We start from the raw sequence: 13,384 nt of genomic DNA on the forward strand, positions 1-13,384 counted from the left end.
TGTTTTCATACACATGAAGGAGCTTACACTTGAAGGCAAGAGAGAAGTCCACTCAAAGGGGACCACCAAAAGACTTTTGCATCCACAAATAATACATTATTTGGCTGAATTTTTAAGTAAAGAAGAATCCCGAATCTGAAGAAGCATTCAACATGAAAGATGTAGCTCGTGATCTCAACTTCTAGCTCAATTTTTTTTAGAATTTTTGGAGTTATGTACACGGAGATATGATTTTTGTAGTGGACCCCAGTTTTCTCGTGTAATGGTGACACAGGCCATCCCCACTTTTCTTCCTTCTAGAATGGCTATGGTTCTACAAGTCTTCAAGCATGATTACAAGAGACAAGGCTCTTTTAATGAGGTCCTGGATAGTCTAGAGTAATTCTATCACCATTTTTGGAGGATCCATCCTCATAAACAAATATCCACCTTCGACAACCTCTCTTATAATTTTCTTTCCTCTCTCTTCTCTCCCTAATAAGCTTATGTCTATCCAAAGCTAGACTATTGTAAATATTTCCTATCCTCTACATCCTACCCACATTCTCTCTTTTTCTCTCTCTATTGACTCTGGTATCTTAAATAATGAGGAGACAAGATGGGAGCCACAGTCACATGCATCCCATTTTCCTAGTCACCAAAGTGGGACACTCACCTCAAATAGAAATATTGCTAAATCCTTCCCTCCTTCCCTATATAAGGAGGCCATGAGAGCTCACTTGGGGAAGAGATACACACTCACACACACCTATCCATACACACTCTTGTGCTACATGCTTGTAGCATGAACCCGAATCACATAATCACAACACCATCATCATCACCATCACCATGCACAAAAGATGAGCACCACACCTCCACACCACTTGTAATTAAGGGTTGAAGGCACAATTTCAAGAAGAAGAAGGGTGGACACACTCGTGATATTCCTCGCCATCAATTCCCATCTCTCCATTATGCCTCCTACGATCTTGTTCCCTTCTCATTTTTCTGCCATACGCTACCTATTGTATTCATCTTTTGCAAGCAATCAACACACTCCATCTTGGTGCCATACTTTGTGTCGCTTTGGATACATCTCATTGTGAGTATGGAATATGCTTGTTCCTTGCCATTTTTTCTCTTTTTTTCTTATGTTAAGGTGTGCGGATTCGCCACCATACACGCACACTCTCTCTCCCTCTCATATTCCTATCATCTTGCTACTTCCATCTTGAGGTGTGCGGATTCGCCACCTCTTGTATGAGAAGTGAGCATACTTTCATGTATCCGTGACCTCGTTATCTTCCTTACTACATGCACGTGTAGCGAGCCCATTCTCGCTCACTCACCACTCCTCTCACCTTATTCTCTGACCAACCCATTCCACATTTGGGCGTGGATCTTGGAATTGTTTTCCATGGCATGTTTCATTGTGTATATGTATGCTTCCTAGCCGCATATCTTGCTAGGTGGTGCCCCTATTGTGTATTCCCCATGATGAGGCCATTGTGCATAGTCTTGGTGTAGAGGCCACCGGGTCTATTTTTTTCACTTCCACCTCTCATTTGGTGCCCCCACTGAGGAGGGATCTTGAAACCCTTCAGTTTACAAGACTGAAAACCCTAAACTATTGTGAATGGATGAATGAGTATGAAGGATTTTCTAACTGGACGACGAAAGAAGAAGAGCTCCAAGCACAACTAGATGAACTCCGCATCTCCATCGATGCTCGACTGCCACGCGTAATGGTAATCGATTTGAAGTGGGAGAGTCAACCAACACGCCAAACCCAGTGGATATACATAGTCCAAGTGCCAAGAAGAAGAAGGAGAAGGTGGAAACCATGTCCGCAACCTACAACCAACCAACAACAACAAAATGGAAGGAGCTCTGCACAATAGAGAATCAACACTATTTTACTTTGAGAATCGGGTAACTCAAGTCACCGAGGTAGTTATCATAGTCAGTTTTCAAGTCGCACCTGATGCTGCAGCACAGATAACAGAAGCATTGGCTCACACTCTCACTAGAGAAACTAGGGATCTACTGAGTTTGTTTCAGGAAAGAACACCACCCTCTCCTGCAAGCTTGGACAGTGACTAAGCACCTCTAAGCTTCACATGAATCAGTACAACCTACCTCAAGACAGATCACATATACCAACACGTGTACGATCATTCAAGGTAATATTGGACTTGAAGATTCACTACCAGCACGTCATTGACACCATGCCGGGTGGGGAGCGGTTTTTTGAGGTTCTGGCATCAGATCAGCCATTTGTTTTACCTTTGGTACAAGGCAATGTACCGTTTGAAGTTTTAATCTATGTCCTAGTATAATAGGGTATACACGCTTCCTTGTAAAGAAGAAAAAAATTTTGCAAGTTAAGAAGTGTGTCTTTCTAGCTCTCTCTCAGTAATCATGGCAAGTGTAGCATTTCCAACCTTTACTGGTAAGGTGGGCGAGGATGCTGCAGACTTTCTAGACAACTTGGAAATAGCATGTGTCATCTCTGCGAGAGATGATGATCCTTCGCGCTTGCGCATCTTTCCACTTCTAATGAACGTGGAGGCAAGATCATGGTACAATGCCTTGGCACAAGAAACCAAGGAACGGTGGGACTTATTAAGGGCAGCCTTTGTCAAGCGTTTTGGAGAGGGCACAACATCAGAGAAGCTATGGCAATTGTTGACAGAGTTGAAGCAGGGCAGTATGGTGGAATACGCATCATATGAGTCAAAGTTTGTAGATTTATGGGGGCGATGGGTTGCATCGCTAAGAGAGGATGAGGGGGCACCTGATTTCCTAAAGAAGGATCGGTTTGTGGCTGGGTTATGGCCAACTCTTAAAGAGAAGGTGAAGGGAAGGTTTCCTGCTACGTATGAGCTAGCAGTTGAAGTGGCCCGCCTTAAAGACAAGAAGTTGCGCCTACAAGCCAGGAATATCGATGGAGAGGAAGCCGTTAGGACCCCACCACCTCTAGCACCACCTACAACAGTCGCCCAAAGGATTCAACCCCAAGAACCAATTGAAGATCAGCAAGACCTGCTCAACCGAATCACCAATCAACTTGAGAATCTCTCAGTCCATTTGATACAACAAGGGCATGCACACAATCACAACCAAGAGCAAGGGAGAGGACAACGAAGGCAAAACCAGGAATACCACTGCTACAATTGTGGGGAGGATGGTCATGGCATGTACTACTGTCCACAACCAAGGAGGCAGAATTTCAACAGAGGAGCCAGACAAAACCAGGTTTCACCACCAAGAGCAAGACCACCACCACTGAGGGCACCACGACAAGCACCACCCATGTAAATCCTACAACCACCCATTCAACCACAACCACCACCACCACAACCTCTCATTCCACCCTTACCCCCACCACCAGTTGGCAATCAAACAGTAAGCGTCATCAGTCTTGAAGGTAAAGGAAAGGAGAAAGTGGAGGAGGATAAGACCAAGGTTAAAGGAGTAGATGCCATTGGGGTAAAACGCGCTAGGCATGGTGAATCTTCTCAAAAGGAAGAAAAGATGAAGAATAAAGGGAAATCTAGCAAAAAGCCGTTCAAGTCATGACGTAAAATTGACACTGTAGATTTCTCTTGGGGTGAATGTTCTAAACCATATGATTTGGTTCAAGATGTTTCTGTGCAGGGCCCAAAAACCACCTGGCCCCAGTTACTCCACCTAGCACCTAGGGTGAGGAGACAATGGACAAAGATGGTTAACACAAGGCGACCAAAGCCAAAGAAAGCTGGGGCTATCTCCGGGAGGAATCTAGACGACATACTACCAGTGATGGATGCTTACATCAAAGGGCAACACATCTCCAATATCTACATCGATGGTGGCGCACAAATATGCGTCATGAGTGAAAAAATGATGCACCGTTTGGGTTTAGAGGTGAGTCGGCTAGCACCATGCCGAGCCAAAATGGCAAATAATTTAAAAGTTCAATGTGTTGGTGTCATAAATGCAGTTAGGATAAAGGCATTCAACACCGAGGTAGATGTGGACATCTTTGTCATGCCACACAAAGGGGAGGGCTATCCTATCATTCTAGGGAGGCCTTGGCTTATGGCTATGAGAGCTAGGAAGGACTGGGACACCGGCATAATCCAAATGAAGGATGCAAAAGGGAGGCCAATACTTTACGACATGAAGATAGGTGAACAACGTGACATGGATCTAGAAACCTCCGAGGATGAGTTTTCTAGTGGTGACTCTTCAACCACTTCAGAGGAGGAGTCAACAGTGAGTGAAGAGAGTGACAGTAGCATTGAGGTGATGGAGATCATTCTCAAGGACCCTAAGAAGATGGAGCAACTTGATACCTCATCATCAAGCCAAGGGGAGACACCAGGTATACAGCCTCTGGTAGAAGCAAGTAAGCTACATCAAATGCTCTCTAGTGAGTTGTGTGGGAAAGAGCGTGAAGATTATATTTTGATGCTAAGTAATTTTACCACATTTTTCATTGATGAATATGATAAAATCACTGGCATCACAGTAGTTCAACATCACATTAAGCTCAAGGAGGGAAGTAAACCTGTAGTGCAGAAGCTCAGGCGGCTAGGAGTAATTCAACAAGACGCCCTACTCAAAGAGGTGAGGAAATTGCTAGAAGCCGGTTTTATCTATCCTGTTGAAGACTCAGAGTGGGTTTCTCCAGTGGTAGTCACACCAAAGAAGAATGGTAAGTGGAGGGTTTGTGTTGATTACAAGCCTCTTAATGCAGCCACAAAGAGGGACCATTTTCCTCTTCCTTTTCAAGACGAAATACTCAATGAGGTAGCAGGACATGAGCGCTACACGGTATGTGATGGCTACTCAGGCTACTTCCAAATTAGCATCGCTGAAGAAGATCAAAAGAAGAAAACCTTCATCACACCAGGGGATGTTTTGCTTACAGAGTTATGCCCTTTGGTCTCACTAATGCTCCAGCCCCTTTTCAGCGATATGTGACATTTGTTTTTCAGCCATTCTTTGGAAAATCAATCCGTGTTTTTATTGATGACTTTTGCATCTATAGCTCTCGCTCTCTTCATTTGGAGAAAGTTTATGAAGGTCTAGCTAGGCTACAAGCTTTGGGTGGCCAACTCAATGTGGAGAAATGCCACATTGGTGAAATCAAGGTTACTCTTCTTGGCCATGTGATCTCGGCCAATGGCATTGAAGATGACCCAAGCAAGATTCAAGCCTTGGTGGCTTTGATCTCTCCCACCACAACAAAGCAATTGGTCTCTTTTCTTCAAAAGGTGAGGTATTTGAGTAGGTTCATTCACTTGCTCTCCCACGTGGTTCTCCCTTTACAACAAGTTACCCATCAAGAGATCTTCACTTGGAGTGAAGAAAATGAACAACAATTCAATGAGGTAAAAAAAATTCTAGCTTCACTTCCCACCATAGCACCTCCAAAGTGGGACGAGCCATTTTATGTAAACCCTAGTGTTGGCAATGACACACTTGGGGCTGTATTGATGCAAAAGGATCCTCAAACTTCTTTCATGCATCCTATCTACTTCTCTAGTTGAATGATGACCCCATTAGAAAAGGGATACACGGCAGTGGAGCACATGGTGCTTGCATTAATGTTTGCTACCACCAAATTTCGCTCTTATTTATTGTCTAGACCATTCATAATCTTAACAATGGAAGAAGTATTTCCTTATGTAATGCAGCACATGGATGTTTCTTCTAGGATTTCCAAATGGCTCACAAGGCTACAAGAGTTTGACTACACAATGCAAGTGGAGAACTCCACAAGGGCCATACTAGGAGGTATTCTCAGTCATCGCCACTATGAAAAGAAGCTAAAGATAAAGCCAAATGATCAAGATATTACACCCGTGCTGGAAGTCCCTAAGGTAGAGGAGGCTCACTCTCTTTTCTTTGATGGAGCCTACAAGAGGAAAGTGGACAAAGCTGCAGCAGGCATTGTCATCTTCAACGAGCAAGGGGACAAGGTTTTCTCCATTGGGAATCTCTTGGATTCACACTCTAACAATGAGGCAGAATATGCAGCTTTAACTCTTGGGTTAGAGTGGTGTGTGACACAGGGCATTCAACGGTTAAATGTATTTGGTGATTCCATGCTTTTAATAAAACAAATACAAGGAACTTGGGCTTGTAAAAATCATATCTTGCTAGGCCATTTGCGCAAAGTCAAGGAACTTTTAGGGAAATTTCAAGTTGTACAATTACATCATGTCCCTCGAGCAGAAAATCAAGAAGCAGATGCTCTAGCTAGAGAGAAGTTGCAAGATGTTTCAGTGGTGGGTGCTATCAAGTTGAAGCTGCTTCTCTTCCAAGGTAGCGATGCTATGCCTGACATCATAAGTTTCTTGGACACAGGAGAGTGTCCTAAGGATCTTACTAAGGGCCAAAAGCAGTGGCTTGTGCGCAAGGCAACAAAATACCTCCTTATCAATGATGACCTCTACTGCAAGGGTAAGGATCAAATTCTTAGGCGTGTACCTCTCTCTAGAGAGATCATTGAAATCATTTCAAGTTGCCATGATGGTGTTTGTGGAGGACACTTTTCACTTGACATCACTAGTAGAAAGATTCTACAAGCCGGGTTTGTATGGCCTAGCCTACATAGGGATGTGCATCATTGGTGTAAAACATGCAAGGAATGTCAAAAGGCAGGGGATAGGAGGCTCACAAAAGAGCCACAGACTCCTATAATCTCATATGGACCATTTGAGAAATGGGGAATTGATGCTATTGGACCTTTGCGAAGGAGCCAATCAGGTAAATTTTATATCATTATGGGTGTGGACTACATGACCAGGTGGGCTGAAGCAGTTGCCACCACCCGGATTACAGCTAAGGAAGTGGCTAAGTTCGTATTTGAAAACATTTGTTGCTGTTTTGGCACTCCTCTTGAAATAATTTCTGACAGGGGACCAGGTTTTAGAGGAGACCTTGTAGGCGAGCTAATGGAGAAGTTAGGTATCTCACGACGACACTCAACTCCCTACTACCCACAATGCAATGGTTTGGTGGAAAAGGTAAATGGTATGATCTGCAAGATCATCACTAAGCATGTAAACAATCACAAAAGTGATTGGGACAAGCATCTTATGGCTGCACTTTGGGCTTATCGCACATCCCTTGGGTTCACACCATATCACTTGGTGTTTGGTAAGGAAGCCATTTTACCCATTGAAGTACAATTGGCTAGTCTCAGGGTGCTAGTTGGGCAAGTGGAACATCCTAATGCTCATCTCCACAACCACATTCTTGATCTAGAGAGGCTTCAACTAGACAAAGAAGATGCTATCAACTATTATGCAGCACAGGCAGAGCAACGTCGACTTACCGTGAACAAGGGACTTAGGGCAAAAGGTCTCAAGAAAGGTATGATGGTCCTACGGTATGATAACAGGTTTGACACTAGGAAGGATAAAAAGTTTTCACCCAGATGGGAAAGGCCCGTTTGTCGTTAGAAAGCGCTACGCCAATGGCAGTTACCGATTGATGGATTCAGATGGTAGGCTCCACAAAACACGTTTCAATGGATGGAGGTTGAAGCAGTACTTTTTGAGATTTTATCAAACACCTATGATGGAAATCCCCGAGGAGGGAGACTCCTCCACCTCAATTGAAGAAGAATCAGGTACAACGCTAGAGGCATGAATACCTCTAGCCTTAGGGGGAGGGCTAATGAGGAAAGCTTTTCCATGCATGGGAACCCCCCCATATATTTTTGCCCTTTTATCAAAATATTTCCCATTATATAAGTTACTTTTGATTTTTTCTTCCTTTTTCACAAACGTTTTAGCTTTTATTAAATAAATAATACTTATGTTAATCAATCACGATGTAGCATAATAAGTAAGCTTTCTTTGTTGATCCCTCTTTTGACCTTAAAAATATTAAATATATATATTCTAGTATTTTCTAATATATTTTTTCCATGTATGTATATTATTCCACTCTACCAAATATTTTATTCACTAGTTTTCATTTTCAAACCTCAACCCCACTTTCAAATTTCAATAATACCTCCATCTAGATGATTGCCAATCTTTTCAACACTCTAGGTCATGTTTTCATACACATGAAGGAGCTTACACTTGAAGGCAAGAGAGAAGTCCACTCAAAGGGGACCACCAAAAGACTTTTGCATCCACAAATAATACATTATTTGGCTGAATTTTTAAGTAAAGAAGAACCCCGAATCTGAAGAAGCATTCAACATGAAAGATGTAGCTCGTGATCTCAACTTCTAGCTCAATTTTTTTTAGAATTTTTGGAGTTATGAACACGGAGATATGATTTTTGTAGTGGACCCCAGTTTTCTCGTGTAATGGTGACACAGGCCATCCCCACTTTTCTTTCTTCTAGAATGGCTATGGTTCTACAAGTCTTCAAGCATGATTACAAGAGACAAGGCTCTTTTGATGAGGTCCTGGCTAGTCTAGAGTAATTCTATCACCATTTTTGGAGGATCCATCCTCATCAACAAATATCCACCTTCGACAACCTCTCTTATAATTTTCTTACCTCTCTCTTCTCTCCCTAATAAGCTTATGTCTATCCAAAGCTAGACTATTGTAAATATTTCCTATCCTCTACATCCTACCCACATTCTCTCTTTTTCTCTCTCTATTGACTCTGGTATTTTAAATAATGAGGAGACAAGATGGGAGCCACAGTCACATGCACCCCATTTTCCTAGTCACCAAAGTGTGACACTCACCTCAAATAGAAATATTGCTAAATCCTTCCCTCCTTCCCTATATAAGGAGGCCATGAGAGCTCACTTGGGGAAGAGATACACACTCACACACACCTATCCATACACACTCTTGTGCTACATGCTTGTAGCATGAACCCGAATCACATAATCACAACACCATCATCATCACCATCACCATGCACAAAAGATGAGCACCACACCTCCACACCACTTGTAATTAAGGGTTGAAGGCACACTTTCAAGAAGAAGAAGGGTGGACACACTCGTGATATTCCTCGCCATCAATTCCCATCTCTCCATTATGCCTCCTACGATCTTGTTCCCTTCTCATTTTTCTGCCATACGCTACCTATTGTATTCATCTTTTGCAAGCAATCAACACACTCCATCTTGGTGCCATACTTTGTGTCGCTTTGGATACATCTCATTGTGAGTATGGAATATGCTTGTTCCTTGCCATTTTTTCTCTTTTTTTCTTATGTTAAGGTGTGCGGATTCGCCACCATACACGCACACTCTCTCTCCCTCTCATATTCCTATCATCTTGCTACTTCCATCTTGAGGTGTGCGGATTCGCCACCTCTTGTATGAGAAGTGAGCATACTTTCATGTATCCGTGACCTCGTTATCTTCCTTACTACATGCACGTGTAGCGAGCCCATTCTCGCTCACTCACCACTCCTCTCACCTTATTCTCTGACCAACCCATTCCACATTTGGGCGTGGATCTTGGAATTGTTTTCCATGGCATGTTTCATTGTGTATATGTATGCGTCCTAGCTGCATATCTTGCTAGGTGGTGCCCCTATTGTGTATTCCCCATGATGAGGCCATTGTGGTCTTGGTGTAGAGGCCACCGGGTCTATTTTTTTCACTTCCACTTCTCACTATCTTTGGTCAATTACCTTTACTTCGTGACTTTTATTGATGGTTACTCTAGGCATGCATGGGTGTATCCGCTTAAAGCGAAGTTCGAAGTGTTTATGTGCTTCAAGCAATTTTTTGACTGAAAATGCTTACAAAGAAGGCAAGATGTATGATTAATAGTCAAGCTTTGCCACATTTGTTTTGGGTTGAGGCCACCATGTGTGCCACTTATGTACTCAATTGGTGTCCTATGAAAGCTTTGCAATCTAGGACTCCATATGAAGCATGGCATGATAGAAAATCATCTATTGACCACATGCACGTTTTTGGGTGTTTGGATTATGTTTTGGTGCCACTGCAAATGCAACGCAAAAAAATGGATGATAAGGCTATCAAATGCATTTTTGCTAGTTATAGTATTGAAAGAAAAGGTTACAGGTTGTATCAACTACAAACAAAGCGTACCTTGGTCTCACACGATGTTGTGTTTGTGGAATATTTTGTTCAGCCCTTGCTATCATGTACAAGAGATAGTAATGTAAGCTCACATGACATTTATGACACTTTGCTGCCTCTTTTTAGAGGTGGAAGTTTGAACGGAAATTCCAATGAGGCAAATGTACAACGCATGGGGATTTTTAAAACTGCTATAGATCAGCCTATTACTGAACATATGTACATGCTATACTTGATGAGGAAAGGGCTGAGAATGAACAAGCTAGAGGTATGCCAAAATGATTGGTGCATACTTTGTGTTACAATAAATTGGATCCACCTTTTCCTAGTTGTACTCATTCAGGTGCTCTCCATGCATCTTATGCATCCAATTGTTATCTTTGAATGTGTCTAGCTCATGTGATGTTGATGAATCTCTGTCTTTTGATGAAGCACAAAATTTAAAAAATTGGGTGGTTGCCATCAATCAGAATATGATGCACGTATAGAAAATGACACATGGAATTCATATGATATTCTTCCTAGAAAAAAGGCCATTGGTACAACATGGGTTTACAAGTTGAAATGCAAGCTGGATGGTGAGATTGATTGCTATAAGGATCAACTTGTTGCAAAGGGTTATGCACAACAAAAAGGCATAGATTATGAAGAGACTTTTACTCCCACTTGTCATATGACTTGTGATCTTTCTATGTGTATTGGTAACTCATTTTGATTAGGATGTACATCACTTAGACATTGATACTACTTTCCTAAATACTGACATATTTCAGGAAGTTTATGTAGCGTAGCCTTGCAGTTTTGTCATTAAAGGGCAGGAATATAAATTGTGTAGATGTAATAAAGCTTTGTATGGGTTGAAGAAATCTCCTTGTGCTTGGTATGAGAAGACTGGCATTCATTTGGTCAAATGAGGTTTTTGTAACATTCCAACAAACATCACATTATATGTAAAGCATGAGGGTTATGTACTCCTCATTGTTTTTCTCTATGTGGATGATTTACTGATTATTGGACCAAAAGAGAGACATATTACTGAATTTAAGCCTTATTTGAATGTTGTTTTCAAGATAAAAGTTTTGGCACTCTTGCATCATTACTAGGGCATACATTTTAAGAAGTATGATGGTGGTGTTGCCTTGTGTCAAATAAGCTACATAGAGACATTGCTATGTAAGTTTGGACTTGAGGATTGCAAACCTATTGGCACTTCCATGGAAACAAGTTTGAAATTGATTCTTCATGATGCTAGTGATCGTGCCGATGTCACTCTCTACCAAAATGTTATGGATGCTTCATTTATGTATGCAACACGAGGTTCGATATTCAATATGCAGTCTCACAGGTCAACAGATGTATGCCCAAGGTCTAAGAATTGGCAAGTTGTCAAGCAGATCTTTCGCTACTTGAGTGACACTTTACATCTTGGATTATTTTATCCCAAGGGGGGATCATTGCCATCAGATTTACATGCTTTTTCAGACTCATAATGGAGTGGTTGTTTTAACACACGTGTCCACAAGTGGTTTTTGTTTCATGATTGACAATTCATACATATCATGGTTGAGAAATAAGAAGCCTAATGTGGCCACTTCCAGTTGTGAGGATGAGTACACGGTAATCTTCACAATGGTTGAGTGTATATGGCTCAAACGTCTAATGGCTAATTTGGGTGTTGGAAAGGACACTACCATCACTATCCAGACTGACAGTGCGAGAAACTCAATTTCTCATTCTCGCACAAAGCACATTGAGGTGGATTACCACCATGTCAAGACGAGGCTCTCAAAAAGAGATGTCAACTTGGCATATGTGCCAATGTAGGATTGCATATTTTTCCACAAAGGCATTGTCTCGTGAGAGGTTTGAATCTTTAACCAAAACTTTGGGCTTACTGCAGTTTGTGGAATGATCATGTTCTCAGGAAATGACACTTCCCTATACTCTATGTGCCAACTCTTGTTCATTGCATCACTTCGAGGGGGTATTTTGTACCATATACATGTGTAGTGATGTGTGTGAACACACTTAGGACTACTCGGCTGGGTTTTTTCCCCGTGCATTGTATATACACCCATCACTCAAGGCTATCTATCTTTCCATTGCACATTAAGTAATAAACTCTCTGTTGTGTGCCTTGAGCTTCCTTCATGTTCTCCAACCTGTGTGTGTCTTTTTGCAGCCCTAATTCCAACAATACCCAGTTTGTGTGTTCAATGTCATATATGACCTCAACTTTCTTGACCTTTTCAATCTCCTCTTTCATTTCCTTAACAAAGGTTTCATTGTAAGTGTAGGGTCTTTGGTTGCTTGGCTTCCCAATTTTGTGTTGGCTTTTGTAGGCTTTCCAATTATTCTAGCTTTTCATTTTTGTGCTTCAAGCATTTTTTGTGTTATTCTCACTAGATTCTAATAGGATTCTTGTTTTGATGCTTCCATATCATGAGTTAGATAATTCTCCCATTTGGTCTCCATGGTTTGACCTACTTTTAACATTACTTGGAAGGATTACAAGGCTACATTTATGGGTCCATAGATTTTATCCACAAGTATTGAACCACCTAATTTTGGTTTAGGTTTTTAAACTCTATGGAAGCTGATTTATTTCTTTCTTAAAACAACATTTGAGGTTTTTACTCAAATTTCCTTCTCTGTTTTTGTTTCCTACACTTATAATATTGATGTTTTCTTCTGTTGGAATCTTGAGACAAATTTTTACTCCTTTTTAACTCATTCGCACTGTTTTGTTTGTGCTTTTTGACTTTGCTCTTCTGACTAATTTCACTCAAATTGTTGGTAGAGGAGCTAGTTGGCAAGATGTTGACTATATTTATTGTTCATGTCTCTTTATTTCTTGGGTTCCTAGGATAGTCATTGTGATCATGCCCTCCTTTTCTACTGCATTGCATACAATAAGCCTCAATTTTCTTGGCATTTTTAACAAGCTCTAAGAAATCATTTTTACAATGATCATCTAGTCCACAATTATGAAAATCTCCATCTTCTGTTCATGAGTAGTTTTCATCGTGAATGTCCTAGACCCTTGGTTGGCACTGAAGTACACGGATACTACATCAAGGTGTGCCTAATAAATTGTTTGTACCATGGGATTTTGTGGTTGATTATACAATCTCCCTCTACTACCATTGTAGATAAACTAGCTTCATTGTATGGTACAATTGATACCAAGGCCTCTTATCCACTTGTCCCTTAGGATTCCTATAAACTCATATTGCATTTTATCCTAGTAGTGGTGGTTACTGACCCAGTATGTGCTACTGTCTCTTTATAGCCCTGAGTGGATTTTGCAGTTGGTCCATGTTAAATGAATAATTATACATAGGTTGTCCTTGTGGACTCATT

Source organism: Adiantum capillus-veneris, chromosome 12, assembly GCF_014529385.1.
Source record: "Adiantum capillus-veneris isolate H3 chromosome 12, ASM1452938v2, whole genome shotgun sequence".
In the NCBI taxonomy this organism is placed as follows: domain Eukaryota; kingdom Viridiplantae; phylum Streptophyta; class Polypodiopsida; order Polypodiales; family Pteridaceae; genus Adiantum; species Adiantum capillus-veneris.